At 38.3% G+C, this 19,212-nt stretch overlaps 1 protein-coding gene across 1 annotated transcript in view; it reads right to left on the bottom strand.

Moving 5' to 3' along the window:
• LOC145997204 (juvenile hormone epoxide hydrolase 1-like) overlaps positions 1-18,669 on the bottom strand; it is an 88,793-nt gene extending 70,124 nt beyond the window's left edge. Inside the window, exon 1 of the mRNA XM_083133952.1 lies at positions 18,546-18,669. The gene's annotated coding sequence lies outside the window, so the exon portion shown is untranslated. The remainder of the gene's footprint in view (positions 1-18,545) is intronic.
• Positions 18,670-19,212: the final 543 nt, after the last annotated feature.

Below are 19,212 nucleotides of genomic sequence, written 5' to 3' on the forward strand. Positions count from 1 at the left end.
TAAAATATGAGATACACTCTCTTAGCAGTGTATGAACTTCTTCCCTCTCATGGGTCAATTCTAGCTTCAGGCCTGGCGACGGAGCCTTGGATGTAGACAAGTAATATCGTAGCAACCGAGTGCCCAAGCTTCCCTGGCAGAAAAGGGGTTGAATAGGTGAAAAAAGAAGGAAACTATTTAAGGACACCCCTCCCTCTTTCACATGCCTACATTCCTCGGTAAGATCCAGAAACATACATTTTCTAAATCAATAGAAAGAGGATGATTCACAGCAATGCCTTTTGTGTGGTAACTTCGATATCGAATTTCACCTGACAATCCTACTTTCTCTTTCAGCCGGGAGAAAGCAAGCACGTGAAAGTGGAGTGAGGAGGATCCTCTGTGTCAAACTCATGTGTTGGCACTGCTGCATGAATGGTGGAAAAGGACGAGTTTACAAACCACACACTCTCATATCAAAACATTTCGATTGATGATGTGCTTGGATGGTCGTTGTTTTTGTTTTACAAAGTGTACTTCAACCATGTATTTACACAGTCAGTGATAAGTACGGCTCGGAAGTTGATGACCTTAAAATTATTTTAAAATGAGATTAAGATTTAAAATTTTAAAATGAAAGTGATTCTTTTTCACATAAATTACATGAGAGTAGGTGAATAATTATATAAAACCCATTGTTTGGTGATTTAAACTACATTATTTTTACTTTAACGTTACATACAATACGCCAGAAGATTTTTCTGTATGTCATTAAGCTTTTTTTAGAGTGTGCCTTGCAGGATCGATACAGTACTACAGCATGTGAAAATACATTTGCCTTTTGCGTACGTACTACGTCAGATTAAAATTTTATTTGATGTGGTGACTAATTTTACTTTAAAAGCACAGATTAAAGGGATAGTGGCCAGCAAGGACACTTTAAAGTTGGATTCTCTCGAAGAATGTTAAGTTTGCTGGAAGAGAAATAAACCACAATTAATTAGATATAATCCATTGCCAAAGATTTCGGTTAAAATAATATTGTACTTTACAGTGACAAAATTTTCAATTAACGGCGTACTTGCTAAACATACCATGTAAGGGAACATAAATATGTTAGCAAATGCATGTAAAATTAACGAAACAACAGGGGGGAGCAAAATAAATATAAAAAAAGCAACATAAACTGTAAAAATTCTGAAAAATTACCTAATAGAAAATGCAAAAAGTTATTATTATTATTTCTCAGACACTTCGTTCGGCCCCTCCCCCCCACCCCGAAATATATTTCTAGATACATGCCTGTCACTTCTATCTATGTCATTTAAATGTTCCACATGTCCGGAATATTGGTTTTCAGGATCCACTGTTCAATTAATTAATAGAAACAGGAATAGGTAAAGAGACGGTGTAAGACTAGAGTTATAACAGCACGTATTCATTATCTAGATTACGTGCAGTTAAGATCGCAAAAAATTTGTATTAATACAAATGGCCTGACAAGGAATTTAATATCAAAAACATACAGACATAAATACTTCTTCAATAACCAAAAAGAATGTTAGATCCAATTGACGAAAAGTAAAGTTTGTGGTTAATATTTTATGCATATTATTATAAGTATGCATAAATCTTGTTTGTAACTGTCATTCAAAGCCGTATGATCCCAATCTAAACCTCGCCTTCCAGTAAACAGACGAAAAACAAACATTGATTATATACAACAAATGATAAACAAGCATACCTAGGTATTTTATTATTTAATTGGTAAGTCTATCGGAGGGGGGACCCCCTTCTAAATACGTCATGAATTCTGATGAAACGATAGAACTAGAAGTATCAAAATTATAAAATTTTACGTAATTTGGTAGGAAAAAACCTGTGCTGTGAAACACTATGAATGTGAACTATGACAAATGAGTTCCCTTATATATATTTTTTTACTTTATTTCTTATTGTTCTTAATGGCAAAGGGCTCTTCTGCTTTTAAGCACGGCAACGCTGTGTTGCTAGTCCTAAGCATGGATAAATTGTGATGGGGAGCAAAAGACGAGTTTGGTAGAACTCGCACAGCTAAAATCCGGAATTTCTTGGATCGGTGCAAGCAGCACAAAAAACCGGTCGGCTCAAGTAGCACGACACCGAATAAACGTTGCTCTTGAAATTGTTCACTCGTCTCTGTCAGTACTGTGGTAGTTCGTTTCTTCTGAGCCCTTGGGCTTTGCTTTCATTAGCTTTAATACTTCTCATCATGTTTATACAGGGTGTACCAGAAGTGATAGAGCAAACTGAAACGGTGAAAAGTACACGATAGTAGAAACAAAAACATTCCAGTAAACGATAATTCCAATGTATGGTTACCACCCGCCACTGACTTGATTATACACATGGTATGCTTTTCACGTCTGAGGTGCTAGAGACCTATTTGGTAACAAATAACCTCGCTAGACATTACTGTTGATTTTATTACAAAGGAGTTGTTGTTGAGTTGGTGTTTTAAGTCCAGTTTATGCACAGTAAGGCTAATCGGGACTGGACCTACAGTTTAAAGTGGGATCCGAACCACTTGTGCCTCCACCGGGTATCAAACCCGGGACCCCTTGATTACAAGGTTACGACGCTACCACTGCGCCATCGGGGAGGCCCCTTATTACAAAGGACTATTGCACTGTGCACTATGTTACATGTGCGGCAGTGGGTCTCCCCGATGGCGTGATGGTTGCGTCGTCGTCTTGAAATCAAGGACTTCCAGGTTCCATACCCGATGAAGGCACAAGTGGGTCTTGATCCCACTTTAAACCGTAGGTGCAGTCCCGATTAATCTTCCTGTGCATAAAGTGGACTTAACACCAACAGTTTAAAAAACATGTTCGGCAGTTTTCAATTTTAAAGAAAGCTCTTAGTGCGCAAGGAGACAAGCGTACGATATGTACAAAAAAATAAGTCAGTGAAGGATCTTAACCATACATTCGAAATTATCTCGTAAGCGGCTCGTTTGCGACCCAATAATTACTCAGACTTTTTTGCTTCTACCATCATGTATTTTTCACCGTTTCACTCTGCGCTATCACTTCTGGTACACCCTAAACAGCGTGAAAAATAAGTGCATAAGTTTAGGAAGTAACGCAGTTTCAAGAAACGGTTACTTTTCTAACCTGTGAGGACGCGTATGCGTAAAATTACGCAGCCGATTTTGAAATATATATTTTTTATGACTTCAGATGATTGAGGGCTGCCTTCTCAGTACCTCTCCAGAGAATCCTTCCGAGCGTGGGGATCTTGAGCCAGTTAGTTCGTTAGTCCCACTCGCAGGGCAGTAGAAACACTACTTGGGTAAAATTCACCCAACGCGAGCTCATGTCTCAGTTTGGGATTTCAACATGTTCCTATTTTTCCTCATTTTTATCAATTGTGTGATCCAATATAAATGTTCAAAATTAATAAAACTAGAGTAACCAATGAAGCTATTACTATTTACATGATTTGAACCAATTAAAATTCCGACTTTATAAGAAATTCTTCTTCTGGGTATTTTTTACTCAGCGTGTGTCCTTACTTTTAAAAGTAAGAAGCTGTAACTGTATATGAGTTACTTTCTGTAATAAAATAACGTTGTCAACGGTTACAGCTGGCCCACGTGGGGGAGTGGTTAGTGCATCGCGCTACGACGCCAAGGGTCCCGGGTTCGAATTCCGGCCTGGGCAGGGATGTTTGCGAGTGTCCATTCATCAGTTTTTTCATCATAGCATCACTCATCCCCATCTACACAAATTAGCCAAAAGTTGCACAAAGGCGAAGTAAAATAAAGCAGAAGCAAATCAATCAAGTCAACGGTTACATTTAGAATTACTTTCCCACACTTAAATTGGTAACTTGAAAAACAGTGGTAAAGTCAATGCCTTGTAATCAAGGGGTCTATACCCAGTGGAGGCACATAGTAGTTCGTACCCCAATTTAAGCTAGGTCCCATCCCGATTAGCTTTAGACTGAACGAAGTGGACTTAAAACAATACTCAATCAATTGAAAATTTATAACATCGGAAAGAACTACATTTGACAACTCAGCTTCCAACTATGTGTCTTCTCTAGATGCTGAAGTAATAAGGATTTTAATGGAATCGCCTAAGCAAGGCAATTAAACTAGGCTTGGTGCACATAATTTTAGAACATCCAAACTTGATTGCAATTTGTCACTTCTAATTTCAGGCGAAGAATACGTTGTTTCACGTGGATTGCTGCATCCAATCAGAGCATTTAGAGCACGGCAGTCGAGTTAAAAAGAAAGCCTCGATTAGGGAATGGATCCTGTTGAGCTTGTAAAGGAAGAGATAAAAATAGCTGCAAGTGGAATTGAGCCACTGCATTCTAAAATACCGCGGAATATAAACGATTTTTCAAATTATAATCACTCAAGCAAAACTCACTCCTAGTTTCATTACTTTTTAAATTCTTACAATGATATAAATACACACAGACGTACAATGTAATTTGTTTGTAACAAATTTCCAGCAGAAAGTACCTAACTGTAAAAGTGATTTAAGTCACATTTCAAGCAGCCTACCAGAATTACTTTCTAAAATGAGTAACTGTAACTAAGTTACTTTTTTAAAGTAACTTTCATAAATACTGGGTACTATCAGGGGCGTAGCGAGACTCGTGGGAGCTCTGGGGCAGACAACACGATTACGGAGCCCCAGTTATGCTATTATAATGACTACATATACGAACATAAAATGCGTAATTTTAGGATATGGGGTGTAAGCAAATAAAATCAATTATCTGTATTATGATTAAAGATATGTTTGTTTTTGATAAATGCTACAGACGAATAGTACACACAACGGCGAAAGAAACAGTAGGCGAATTGTCCACCACCATTTTCATTCCATCTGTATTACACAATGTGATGGCAATGAATTGAAATAATGACATCAATAAGCAGAGAACAATGCCTGCTTCGAACCAATATAGTTTCATTCCTCAAAACAACACAGGATGTAGAATAAAAAAGTAAAGAAAATAGAGGTGGATAATTTGCCTACCATTATCTTTGCCGTTGACTGTACAAAATAACTAATACAATAGATACATTTTTACTCATTAACAAATTAAGATTAATGATTAATTATAATGTTTACATTATAGATTAATTGATTATAATTTACGCAAAGCATCGATTACTTTGTTAAAGTTGATTCTTTTGACTGCGTCATTTTCCTTTGAAAATAAAGCCAGGCCACTGGCCCCTGACTCATAGTACTGCGCAAATAACTTTCAAAAATTTTAAATTGCTACTGCGAGAGGAACAGTAAGGTACAGTCACCGCCACATAACGCATTGCAGGGATGCCAGTATTTCAGGATTTAGGGGTCCCATTTTTATGGCCGGTGACTGTACATGAAACAAGCCGGGCACCATCACAATAACTGGAAGCCGATTAATTACGTTGCATCACAAGGAGATGAGCAAGCTCTTCCACATCACGTCACACTTTATCTTGTGTTTGAAAGAACTTCAGTTAATATTTATAAATAAAATAAAAGTTAGGAAATGTTTTTGCATTTTTTTCAGGTTCTTTGCGAAGCTCGGTGTCTATAGATCTTGACCTAAAGAACGCTGCATCACTTTAATGCGTATACAACTCCTTTCATGCCTTTATAACAATTTTCCAGTTGTGAGTAAATTGTGTCGAATATCGGGTAAAATATTGATACGTTGAACCAACTCTCTCCGTTGGTATGTCTTTGGACACAGTTCGTCATAGTGATTCCTTATCTTTTTCATTCTATTGTCAGAGAATTGACGTGAAATCCTCCTACTTAGAACATATTTTCATCATTTTAACAATTGATTCAAATGCTCCCCGAAGCTCAGTCATTTCTAAGAGAGCGTTACGTGAGAGATCATATGCAGCCGTATCAAGACAGTCTGTTTTATTGACGTAGAAGTGATACTCGTCTGCTCCAAGTCTTTACATTGATAAAATGATTACTGCAGACGCGCAACTACACGAAACCATCAGCTTTGGGTATCACGCTTCACTATAATCTACATGCAGCGAAAATCCATTGAAGTCTTCCGGCGTTTCGGGGCTCCTTTACCTCGGGGGCCCCGGCAACCTAGTTACGCCTCTGGTTACTATTAAGCTGTACGTATTACAGTACTGGTAGATTTATTGTCTGTATTGTAGACAGCCAACAGCAAAGATAATAGTAGGCAAATTGTCCATCACTATTTTAATTCTGTTTTTATTTTACGTCCTGTGTTGTGTAGAGAATAGAATACTGCTGATGAGAAGCAGATGTTTTCCTCTGCTTACTCACATTTTTATTTCAAATTATGATCAACATCGTCACATTGTCGAAAATAGTCTGAACAAAAATGGCTATGGACAATTCGTTTACTATTTATTTTGCTGTTGGATGTATTGGCTCAATCAGTAGTGCTGCAATTCGCTCCTTTAAACATCATTTTTGTCCAAGGTGCAGTTCGATCGACGTTATTCGATTGTTTTTAAGTTGAATTTTCTATTACTTTGTGTAATTAGTGTTTGATTCTTCTTGGTGAAAACGAAAACTATTCTAATTAATTTTGCAAAACGTCAAAATGAGTGTGCGCTCTGTAAACTATACAGTGCTACTAAATTAATTGATTGTATGTCTGTGGTTATTCCCGGATCTCAAGTTGCATAATGTGTGAAGCTCGTGCACTGGACGCGTCACGTGACAACGATTTGCTATCTAAGTTTATGTACGGCTGATAAGAAGCTGCTTGCTCATCGCTGTTATCAATCTTCCCTTCCTTTCCTGCCCCTTTACAAACATATGACTAAGCAACAAAGAAGCCACAGTTCGCTTTTTATGTCACAGCGTCTGTGTCTCATTCCTGTTCTTGTAACAATTAACTAAACGCCATGAAAATAGGCGGCTGGGCAGAACTACGCTGGTGCCACACCAGTTTGTATCACATGGATTACAAAGACCAACTCTACAATGACATCTTTCATTGTCTTAAACCTCCGAACACACGGAGTTGTGCTTCGACGTGGCAACGGAGCGAACTTCTCCCACCGCCTAATTCCAAGGCCGTGCTTTTAGTTCTGCGAATGAACAATAGCGCACAGACATGCAGAGAAACAAAATTCGAGCTTACTCAGTTTAACACTTATACACTACAAATAGTCAAGCGTGCAACGCCATAATATTTCCTGATGCACCACTAAAATTTGTCACAAAAATGTACAGTGTCCCACAAATCTGTGGAGTGTGGTCGCGCATAACGATAGAGAAAACGAGTGGGCGGTTCAAAGCAGTGCGCGCTGCTGCAAACGGCTGGTAGCTGCGGCCGTTTTGCCCTCCATGCAATGACTTCCCCTCTCACACATTCATTGGTCGAGCCCTCTCGAGGCTGTGCATACGTATTAGACCCATTTTCGTTCCCTTGCTCCACTGATTCCTGTGCCAGACTACAGTTTATGGTGAATTTAGCTCTAATCCAACCTTACAGTCCTCTGTAGATGGAAAATCCACCATGTTCATACGCAGCAAATTGTCCGCGAAATCTATCTTGTTGAAGTTTTCGTCGCTCTACTAGTACATCGCATGCCATGTATGCAAGAACACAAACACGAAACGATGTCGATGTCCTGACAAAGGTTGGAACCCAGAACCTCTGGAGATGATATCGCGAGTGGATAACTGGTGACAGTGATGGATTAACGACCTCCCTCCGAACGAGAGCGGAGGAAGGGGGGGGGGAGACATTTAGCTTTTGCCAGTCAGGTTTAGCTAAAGCTGATGTTAGTTTTAGACGTCGCCTCCGATCGCCATTTACCCTTATGCCAATGGGACTGTTCATTGCCAAACTTTCCCGGTGGCGGCGCCACCCCTGTTGTGTCCCTAAATAATTTCGTTCGTCATTTGGTTGCCCTAATCTTTACATTGGACCACGGTGGGATGGCTATTAAAACGTCATTTTCAACGAAGGTAAGAATTCCTCGTGTAAATCGATGATAAAAATGGGTTTAGTAAAGCTTTAAGATTATGTAGCCAGTCATAAGTTTCCAAAAAATAAATTCTCCTGAACCTAAGAATTAATATATTAAAGCACAACGAAATGGTTGCAAAAACGAGCTAAATATAGTACGTTTATGCACAAAGAACACAAAACCTTACGTCATTTGGGTTGTCTCTAGCTGCCATGGGTCTATAATACAAATATTTCGATTTTTACACTATGTTTTGCTCTTTTTCTGGTTGCGAGCATGTGTATTCAACGGCGGGAGTAGGAATCGAACAAACTCAAAATTATAAAGAAAAACTGTATTATGTACGTAAAAGCATTATATATATTATTATACACTATGACTGGCATTATGCCCTATTCGGTAATTTAATATTAACGTATGTTTTCACTTTTATTAAGCAGATATTCTCCCCTCCTATTTTCGTCCTTCTTTTTCTCGGTAACAACAATTTTACAATTATAATTCCTGTAAATAAGATAGCCCTAGAGGTTGCGAGACATGAAACAGAAGAAAATATATTTCTTGTAATGATAAATGTGTGTATATAAATTTAAACAAAGGACCATATTTACTACCTACGTGGAAAATTATGATATCACGTGAAAAAAAAAGTCAGTTATAAAAAACAACTATAGAAATAAATGTACAGATGCGTGGAATTATTATACATTATTCTTTACCGGATTCCCAACAATAGATCACTTAAATTGTGAAAATTGCAAGTGGCGTAAACAAGTGTTGTGCATATTTTAAGACTTTTTTTGATTTCCGACATCTTTTCTGTTGTTGACGATCGTCTTTTCAAAAATCTTACCTTTACAGCACTGATTATTCAACTATCACGTTCAGACATCATTTCTGAGGTTAAGATGATATTGAACTTTCAATTTAATGTAATAGCAGCACGTTCAGCATCAAATTCCCCATGTTATTTAAATGGGAGAACAATTGCCGATCAAAAGCCTTTGGGACACAACAGAGCTGCTGCCACCTATAATAGTTTTCTTTGGCGAGGCCCATTGGTGAGTGTTTGTTTTAGAGGGGCGATCGCCCCCTCCGCTCTCCCCTTTATCAACCCCTGCCTTTCCGTGATGTGGTGGTTTCCATAGCATGCCAAGAAGCAAGGGGTCCCGGGTTCGAATCCCGACCTGGACATGAATGTTCTTTGCGAGTGTCCCTTCATCAATTTCATCTTATCATCACTCATCTTCATCGTCGCCATTAGACCAAAGTTCCATAAAAGCGACACTAAATAACAAAAAACAATTAATTCAATCAACCCCATGATTCTGAATGACTTACTTGAGCTTTGGCTATGTCCACGATTCCCTAGATTATAGTTAGAGGGCACTGGCGTACGCAGAGGGAGAGCTGGTGGGCTACGGTCCATCCCAAAATTTTGAGAAAATCAGAGCTCAAATGAAAAAATAAAAACACCCTCAGGAGAAACCAAAGTGGAATCAAACGAACCTTAAAATGATCCCCGATTAGCATTTTTGTATTTGAATAACTTTTAAAGCGAAGGCTAAGATTGGCAATTACGAAATGTGTTACTATGTAACCCCTTCCAGAACGCAGCCATGTAATATCCATCTGTACAATTTCAGTCCTATCCGAAAAAAAAATCCTGCAGGGTCGACGAATTTAATTATACGGTGTTTTTTGTATTGATATACTATTTAAAACTTTCATTAATAAGAATGAAAAAATATTTGTAGGAAGGTACGCACATTATGATTTCATCGGAATCCAGTCAGGTAAGTTGAATTGTATCATCTGCAAATACGCTCGTACAATGAAACAAACTGCCGGAGTGCTAAGTGAGGCGAGTGCACGAGGAGTTTTATGCAACATTTACAAGGAAAGTTCACCCAGTAATATCCCCAACTCACATATGCATTACGTACACGGAACGTGAAGGTGAACCCTTTAATTAGAGATGGAAAACGATTTTTTAATAGGGGGGAGGAATCCAGGCGGTAGCAGCGGTTCTTTCAGCATGCGACCATGACGGTAATCATTACATAATGCAGAACGTCATGGGTCAAGGTCAGCCTCAATGGCTATCTCTAAAACTGCTGCACTTTGCCTGTTCTCTGTCTAGCCTCCTTCCTAGACTTTCCAAGCTTTGTTTTTCTGCACAGAAACAGTGAGCTGGGTATGGAAATTTCATTGCGAGCGGTCATGCACCCTTGAGGAAAGGCACGAGCCTTAATCTCCGCCACAAAAAGTAACAAGCAAATTAATAAATAAATCATGCAGCAGACTTAATAATTCCGTACCATGCAGAAATGGGCAGTGTGTGTTCAAAGGGGGAGTGGGGGTCGTACCACCTCTCTTGGCCCAGTATTCCTATAATTCTTAAAAAGAAATTACATGAAAGGCAAGAAGAGATGGCAAAATGAGGACTGACTACATGGGTGTCCGGAAGGAGGGCAAGGGGGGTCACGCCCCCTCGAAAATTTGTTACCATTAACTTATATATTACACACATATATTTCATTTCGGTCACAGTAATTTATGTTAATTATTGCATGAGTGTTGTAATTATACCTATTATAATTAATGGGACCTTTAAGTCCCGATAGGCCACTAACGTTTTGTGTAAAAAACAGAGAAATGATGTATCTCGTATCAGCCATCAGGTTGTGCTTAATTATGAAATATCCCTTCAACACTTATAGGCAAAATATCTACACCCTACCTGTTACATACTTTAGAATATACTCCTCAGAAGACAAATATATAAATTAAAACCCAAACAGTGGCGTGCCCTGGATTTTGGTAAGGGGTAAGTTATATACAGGGTGTCCACAAAGTCCTGCTACCATTACAATGAAACATACTGTAGCTCCTAAATTATATGAGATAAAGACATGCGGTTTTTTGCAACGTGTTCTACAGCTCTCAAAGTTTTAATAAGTAGTGGTATTTTTTTGTTATTATTTTATTTTTTTTGATTTTGCAGATTATGTTGTGAGGGACCTTTTGGATAGACATTTCCTGGCAACCGCGCTCCCTGATATCACCCCCTTGGATTTTTTTTCCTTTGGGGGTATGTCAAGGATCATGTCTACGAAACCCCTGTTCTAGATATTGTCACACTTCGTAAACGGATTGCAGAAGTTCTCGAACAGGTTGATGCTGCTATGCTGCAGCATGTATGGATGGAGATCGAATACAGTCTCGACGTCCTGAGGGCAACTAACGGGGAGCATGTGGAAGTGTTGTAATTGTAAATAAAACTTTGAGAGCTGTAGAACACGTTGCAAAAAACTGCATGTATTTATCTCATATAGTTTAGGAGTTAAGTTTCATCGTAACGGTAGCAGGACTTTGTGGACACCCTGTATATTTTTCTTTATTAGAAAGCCCTTATTTTCCGTCTATTCCCTCTTTTTGACAGTCTTTTTTAAAAGGTAGTGTCTGCTGCCACGTTGTTTTTCTGCTGGAACCTTGAAAAAAGATGCGCGTGGCAGTAGACTAGTTTTTTGTTTTATCGTGATTTCATCATGCTATGTATGCAATTACGTCTGTAACACATACTGTGAAGTTGTAGCGATTACTTTCACAAAAATTTTATAAGATTAGGTCCCTCAGCATTCTTCTAATAATAAACCTAAATGCTCTCGTAGTTAGGTTAAGTTCTGTTAGCATTAAAATAATATCGCTAAATGCTTTCTAAAGATAAAGGTTCTAAATTACCTGTACATTCATTCCCACTAATCATAAACTTGCATTTCTCTCGTCTTAATCTGTTCTTAAGATTTGTAACATCCTCTTAGCAGACGAATTACGTGGCAGGAGCAAATTTGACGCTTATTCTTGCTGCTGACACGTGCGTGGCAGCAGACTCGGCCTTTTTAAAAATACTAGGCCAAATGCCAAGGAGAGGGGTGTTAAAATCCCCGCCAACACACCCTTCGGCACGCCACTACCTTATATTTTCGTTATTATGCTCAAATGGTGTCTACATCAGATATATTTTCTACCAGTCACCCATCAATATCCTCATCCATATCGATATTTGTTCCATAGCCCTACAACACCAAAAACTGTCTAGAACAGTGAGGTGTGCAATGAGAGGGGTTAGTGGGGGGCCATAGCTCCCATTTGGCCCAGTGTTAAAAATATACCTTTAAAAATTGGAAAAATGGCAAAATGAGGGCTGACTCCTAAGAAAAGTGTATTCAAAAAATTCAAATTCAAAATTCTTTATTTACGTGGGCGAGGTTCAGCCTGAGGCTGTTCTGCCACCTAAACCATGTCATCGATTACATTTAAATTTACATTTCTTATACATACGTTATTACAGTATTAATAGTGTGCAAGAAACTGTATGATTTAGTTACAAAATCTATTGATAAAATAATTGTAATAAATGTATGAATAAAATGATACAAAAATTGTGAAAAGACAACTACATAATAATAAAATAAAATGAATGAAAAATAAGTAAAAATAAAAACATGTAGAAAAAATACATAACATAAACATACAAGTTACATCATAGTATTTGAACACAATCTCTGCTCTGCCAAAAGAAAATTCTTTACTTCATTTCGGAAAGATTCTATTTTAGATATGCTCAACATGGTCTTAGGTAGGGCACTCCATATTTTTGCAGCAAAATATGAAAACGACGACTGATATGCCTGTGTGTTGCAGAGTGGAAGGTTAAATTTGAAATTATTTCTTGTATGATGGCTGCGAATACTGGTGCGAGGGATCAACATGTCTGCCAGATACGACGGCTTGCCAGATGTAATAATTTTATGTATAAGGCAATATGTATGCAGTAGCCGCCTACGGTACATATTGAGGATATTCTTATTATTTACGGAAGGTAAAATATGTTCACGTCTCGGGATGCAAAATATGAACCGCATGCACGCATTTTGGCATTTTTGAATCTTTGCTTGTAAAGTTTTATTTATTCTACCAGAGTACACTACGTCACAATAGTCGAGAAATGGATATGTAAGTGTTTCAACTAATCGCTGCTTGATTTCTGAAGATAATAGTTTGTTACATTTAAACAAGAATCTAAGTGTTCCAAATGATTTATTGATTTGGCGGCTAATATGCTCATTCCATGATAGACGAGTGTCAAATATCAGTACAAGACTTTTAACTACTTGAGCTCTAGGTATGACATCATCATTTATTGTAATTGTTGTATTAGTGTGCTCGACCGAACCAATAGCATTTCGAGTTCCAATAAATGTATAACATGACTTATTAGCATTAATTTTAAGGCCATTTGCATCACACCATGTTTTTATCGCACCCAAATCATTACTTATGTATTCAATACTTATGGCAATTTCTGTTGGATTGAATGATTTGGTTAGTTGAGTGTCATCAGCATATGAATGTACGTTACAGTATTTGACAACTGAGGGTAGGTCTGCAATACAAATCGTAAACAATAAGGGACCTAGTATAGATCCTTGTGGAACACCAGATGAAATATATAAATTATTAGATAATAAAGTAGGCGACAGTTTTACACGTTGATTTCGGTTACTTAGATATGAAAAATACCAGTTAAGGGTAGATTGTGAAAAACTGTAATATTTCAGTTTACTGAGCAGTAATTTATGTTGTACCGTATCAAATGCTTTGGACAGGTCCAATAATATTAATGCAGTGAGGAATTTCTTATCCATAGCCTGGAGGATGTCACTTGTGACTTTCAGCAAAGCCGTAGCAGTGCTGTGTGCTGGCCGAAATCCTGACTGTGAGGGTGGAAGAATATTGTTTTGGGCAATGAAGCTAAATGTCTGTTTATAGATTATTTTTTCTAGTAGTTTTGAACACACAGGCAGAACACTAATAGATACCACAAGTTTTGAAAATCTTGTGCACGCCACTAGTTTAGAAGTACGGAAAATATATTAATATTTTTTCGAGCAAAGTAGTAGACACCGGAAGCCTGTCGGGAAATGATGTTTTGTTCATAAAATAACTTTCCTATCGTATTTCTCCAAAATTATAATCTATTAAAAAAATATTTTATAACCATATATATGTGAGATAAGAATAAGTTATAAAAATTCTGGGGGTACTTATAGTCATTCTAATATCTAATCTTCATAAATGTAAGACCACTGCACTTTTATGAGGTCAATATGGCTGCATAGCTGATGCTTAGGTCTAAGAAATTGCTTACTGCTCCATTGCATATAGCCTACTTCCAGCAGGCGCCTGCCGTTTGTTGTGATTTAGTAAATACTACACATAACAAGGACACACAAATCCCACCGAGAGAGAAACCAAATGTGTCATGTAGCAAGCCGTGTATGATGTGGGACTTAGAGTCCCGTCAGTCGATAAAGGGTTAATTCTATTTCTGGTTTTACAACGCCTGTCCAGGGTCGGCTCTAGTGGGTGCAGGGCCTGGGACGGGCAATATCCTTACAACAACAAAAGTCAAGTAATTGCTTTTTACTAAAAATGTACTTTACTAAGGATACTATCGAAAACACACCCGGAAATTAGTGCTTTCTCTCTCTCTCTCTCTCTCTCTCTCTCTCTCACTATCTGTGTTTTCAAATTTTAACAGGATTATTTCTAGCAATACACACTATTCTCTGTCTTTCAAGAGATCATTAACAGATCTCCACCAATAATAATAAGTGCACAGAAAAATAAATCAAGACTGCAAGACAAATATAACTATGAAATCTAACTGATTTACATTAACAGAAAGCAAAAACTAAACAAAAACTTGTACATATCAAATCTGTTTTAATTTATTAACATCTTCAACCAGTTAGTAAAGGAATTAGTTTCTACTTTATAAACATCTGACGTAAAATAGCAATCCTTTATATTTATTTAAATATATTATTTTAAAGGCCTCCCACCATGGGCGTCCGCAGGGTTTTTTTTCCAGGGAGGGGCAAAGCAAGATATTTTTTTTCCAGGGGGGCAAACAAGGCACATTTTCCTCCATAATAATATTGCGTCCTCCAGAAACATGCATCAATATGAATTTTTCACGTTCATGCAATAATTAACACATATTATTGTGGCTGAAATGAAGTGAAATATATAATTTTGTTTTTACTTTCATTTTCCAGGGGAGCCCCCCCCCTTTCCGGTCGTCCATGCCTCCACTCAGTAGCGAAGCGTGGTCTTAAGAGGAAGGAAAGCAATGCAATACTCCGAAAAATGGGGGGGGGGGGGGTATATAAATTATACAGTCCATTGCCCCAGTTTTTCTAGGGAAGAAAGGACATTTTAAATAATAATAATATATCCATGAACTCCTCTCTCAATGGCCATACTGCTAAGTTCAAAATTCCACGTTATTGATAATAAAATACTTGCTATTACTTACAGCTTCCCGTACGAAATTTGAAATATTCATGTTTGTTTCACAAAAGAGAACACTCACTTCAACCACTCGTTCTTCCCACATAAATGGAAAATATTCCGAAAAGCTCAGAAGCTAACAGAAAAGTGATGTCAACCTCGTTGTAAAAATTAATGTTCACGGGGGAGTAATAGAACTGACTTGAAGCTTAAAATTAATTAAGCTTTCGAATAATAGGCCATTACAATAGGAAGAACATGCGCTGTTTCTTCTTTTTAATAAATGTATTATATTAATAAAAATAATATTTCGAGTTGGATAGCATTTATGACTTAACGTTTTTGCTATTTGCAGGTCTCAGAAGAGAGTTTCATTGCTTTTTTTTTTACATACGTTTTATCGAAAAAAAACATCAGTTCATCGTTTGTATGAAAACTTACGATAAATATAGTGTAAATTATTTGGTAGTTGTCAACACTGGCGTGCGTTGTAATTTGAGACAAGAGAAGTGTGAAGCGGACAACAGCCAGCTGTTCTGCAGATTCCAGCGCTCCCCAGTGCCGGAACACCATGTTTGTCTTAATCCCTCAACGTCGACATTATTGACACGTTTTACAAATCTTGAAACTCAAAGTAATGCTTTAAAGTTTATCTACATGGAATTTGGAACAGTTATAATAATTTATTTCAATAATTCTGTGTTTATAATAAAGCAAATATACATCTTCGAGATCATGTTAACACTTCTATGCTTTCTGCTAGTAGTGTCTGCTTTCTGCTTGGCTCGGGTGTTTTCGAGAAGCCGAAAAGCTCCGAAAAGCAGAGCTTTTATTAGTGGTTTGGGGACCGTCCCTTCACCAGCATCTACCCTTCGCCATATGATACTTGAGAAGCGTTGGTTTCCCGCACAGTGGCTGCAAGCAGAGAGGTTGCTGCTTGCCAACGGGCTGCGGAGAGAATTTGCGGCCGTAAAATTTCGCGAAATCGAGTGCGATAGAAAATAAATAATGCACTCAACGTTAAGTACATTAAATAATATTTTAATTGTGCAAGCAGTGCTTGCATTGCTTGTACTATATCTTCGCCACTGCCTCCACTACAAACTCCACATACCAAACGGACCACAAGCAACTACTCGACTCTGCCGTAGATTTTAATGGTTTCATTCTTGCATTTTGCATGTTTTAGGTCGCCTTTCGTGCTAGATCGTAATTAGATGAAAATAATGAAAGGAGAAATACAAAGGAACACCCATTCACAGACAGTCCGGGACTCGAACACACAACTTTCGCCCTCCTAATCGCCGCCACTGATTATTTTATTAATTATGAGTGCGTTAAGACTAAAAACTTCCGCAGTGTCAATTTTTTTCCCGTCCTCAACGTTGGTATTGAAACAAAAAAATCCCCTACCGATCCCGTATCGTCCACCTTTGGCACCCAATCGCCGATCCTGCTTTTGATTAATCGCGACGATGAGGGCGAGAGATGACATGATTACATTGATGAAGGGACACTCGCAAAGAACGCACCATGGACAGGCCGAGATTAGAACCCGGGAGCCCTAGCGTCGTAGCGCGCTGCGATAACCACTCGATCACGTAGGACGATATATCCCCCAAACAGGTCATTTGATGTAGAGGCCGTAACCGCAACTCCAACTTTTTTTTCTATCGTCTCGCCGGAGATAAATCTAAAGTTTGCTGTGAGGTAACACAGATGCCACATTGGGCTTAATCAAGGCCTGTAGCCAGAATTTTATTTCGGGGGGGGGGCTCATCCCTAATCAGCAGCCGCCATCTAAAAGTGACAAAGTGGGCGTAGAAGCCCTGAAGATGAATTTCTCGGTATATTACAACTTATTACACAAGCAGGCCCGTAGCCAGGCAGGGGCCAGGGGGGGCTCAGCCCTTCTGGCACTGCCATCAGCCCCCTTGACATTAGGGAAACTATTTTGTATAATTTGTTTGCAGTGAAGAGTGAAAATGTAGACAACTCACAACTTTAAGGATAAGTCCACATAATATGAACAGTATCTATTACATCCGCTCATTTTGTTTGTGAGCAGAAGTAGCTGCAAGTATTAGAATATTCTCTAGACTTCAGAAAGTTCTTTCATAGGGGAGTATCTGTACCTTCACTGTCCCTGTTGCGACCTCCCGTTTAGACAGAAATCTTTGACTTTGACGTCATCATGCAAATTCCCTTCTTATCTGCATCAAAGGTCAACAACAGCTCCCAAGTTTTGAGAATGAAGGGGAGTTTAATTGCTTTGGCCGGGGGTGGAATGTACTGTAGGCACTATGATTGATTATAGAGTTTTGGACTCTATAATGAATAAATCACCACTGATTAGCTACTATGATTGAATATTGTGCATTTTTTTGTGTGATATAAATATCTATATAATCTAAAGTAGTATGGAGTGTGTAAGGGATGATTTCAGTACCAGACAATTAACACTTCAAGAGATGTTTTAAAAAATGTAGAAAATGTAGTATTTGTGTAGTATATGATATTTATAAATTTCAAATAACATAATGAGGCCCTCCCCTCCCTTACCCACACATAATTTACCTTCATTTAATACTGTTATTTTTTTAAAAAATGGACTTGGTTTACAAAGTCCCCACTGATAACCCGTGAGCCCCCCCTTGGAGATCAATTCTAGGTAAGGGCCTGTACACAAGATGTTTAACCCTGCTAATGAAATAAAATTAATTACCACTGTACTTTAAATTAGATATTTGGAAGGATTTCTGGCGGGGGCTTCAGCCCCCGGAATCCTCTTTCCTACTACGTGCCTGGCTTTCTCTGACCAGAATGAATTTTTGTCGAGAAAGACCCTCCCCCCATCCCCTCTGCTTGTTTTGTTTGTGCTTCCTACGCAACTCAAGATTGTTTGTTTACAAGTTGGGGCGTGTCGAATCTGTGCTCAAGCAAAGCTTCAACTAACGTTCCTCCATTTCTATTCCAGCCACACCAAGCTGTATTGTGGAAGTTCTCCAAACTTTAGGCACTTTTACTTCATGAACGAACATTCATTGTAATCTTGCGTCTTGGGAAGCGAGAAAACATGTTCTGACCTGCAATAATTTTCCCTTCGGTTGTTGATCGGGAAAGGCACTCAAAATTCCGACTTTAATCTACTGAAAAGAGAGGTCGCGACTTAAATCACACCATTTAACACTAGAATTAGAATAACAATCGTACTTACAGTCAAATTTTGAATCCACACGTGCACTCACAACACTCACTTGCTTGAAGCAGCAACAGTCAACTCCCGCAGCCTGCAGGTCGAGTCACTGCTGTTCGTGGACTGGGAGAGTTGACTGATGCCGTAAGAGCGAGGAAGCGTCGCCGTGACCTTGATTGGAGTCTCGAGCAGTGTTTCCAATCCCCTTCATAAGTTCACATCTATAGTGCCTTCTGTAAAACGCAAGTCATCACGATGCATTTACATGGAAATGGTTTTCTGAAGGTTTTAAAATTTGTTTATACTTTGGTCATGGCCAGAAAGTTTTGTAATGAGGTCGAGCTATTCATAATAACTCCAGAATAGAAATAATAATAATTATCATCAGGTTATAAGTAGGATGTTCCGTATAGGACGCCGAATTTTTGTTATTGTTATTCATTTAGTTTATTGTACTTCGCGTTTTGTGCCTCGGCTAATTTGCGAAGATGGGGATAAGTGATGAAATAATGATACTGATGAATGGACATTATCAAACAACCAAGCCCGAGCTGGATTCGAACCCGTGAGCCTTGGCGTCGCCCGAATTAGAAAATTAAATAAAAATAGGGAAAATATCATTAAAATAGTTATATTTCACATGTATGTAAGCAGTAACATCTCCTATTTACGTATGAAAGAAAATGTC

Source organism: Lepisma saccharinum, chromosome 13 (genome assembly GCF_977018435.1).
Source record: "Lepisma saccharinum chromosome 13, izLepSacc3.1, whole genome shotgun sequence".
NCBI classification, from domain to species: domain Eukaryota; kingdom Metazoa; phylum Arthropoda; class Insecta; order Zygentoma; family Lepismatidae; genus Lepisma; species Lepisma saccharinum.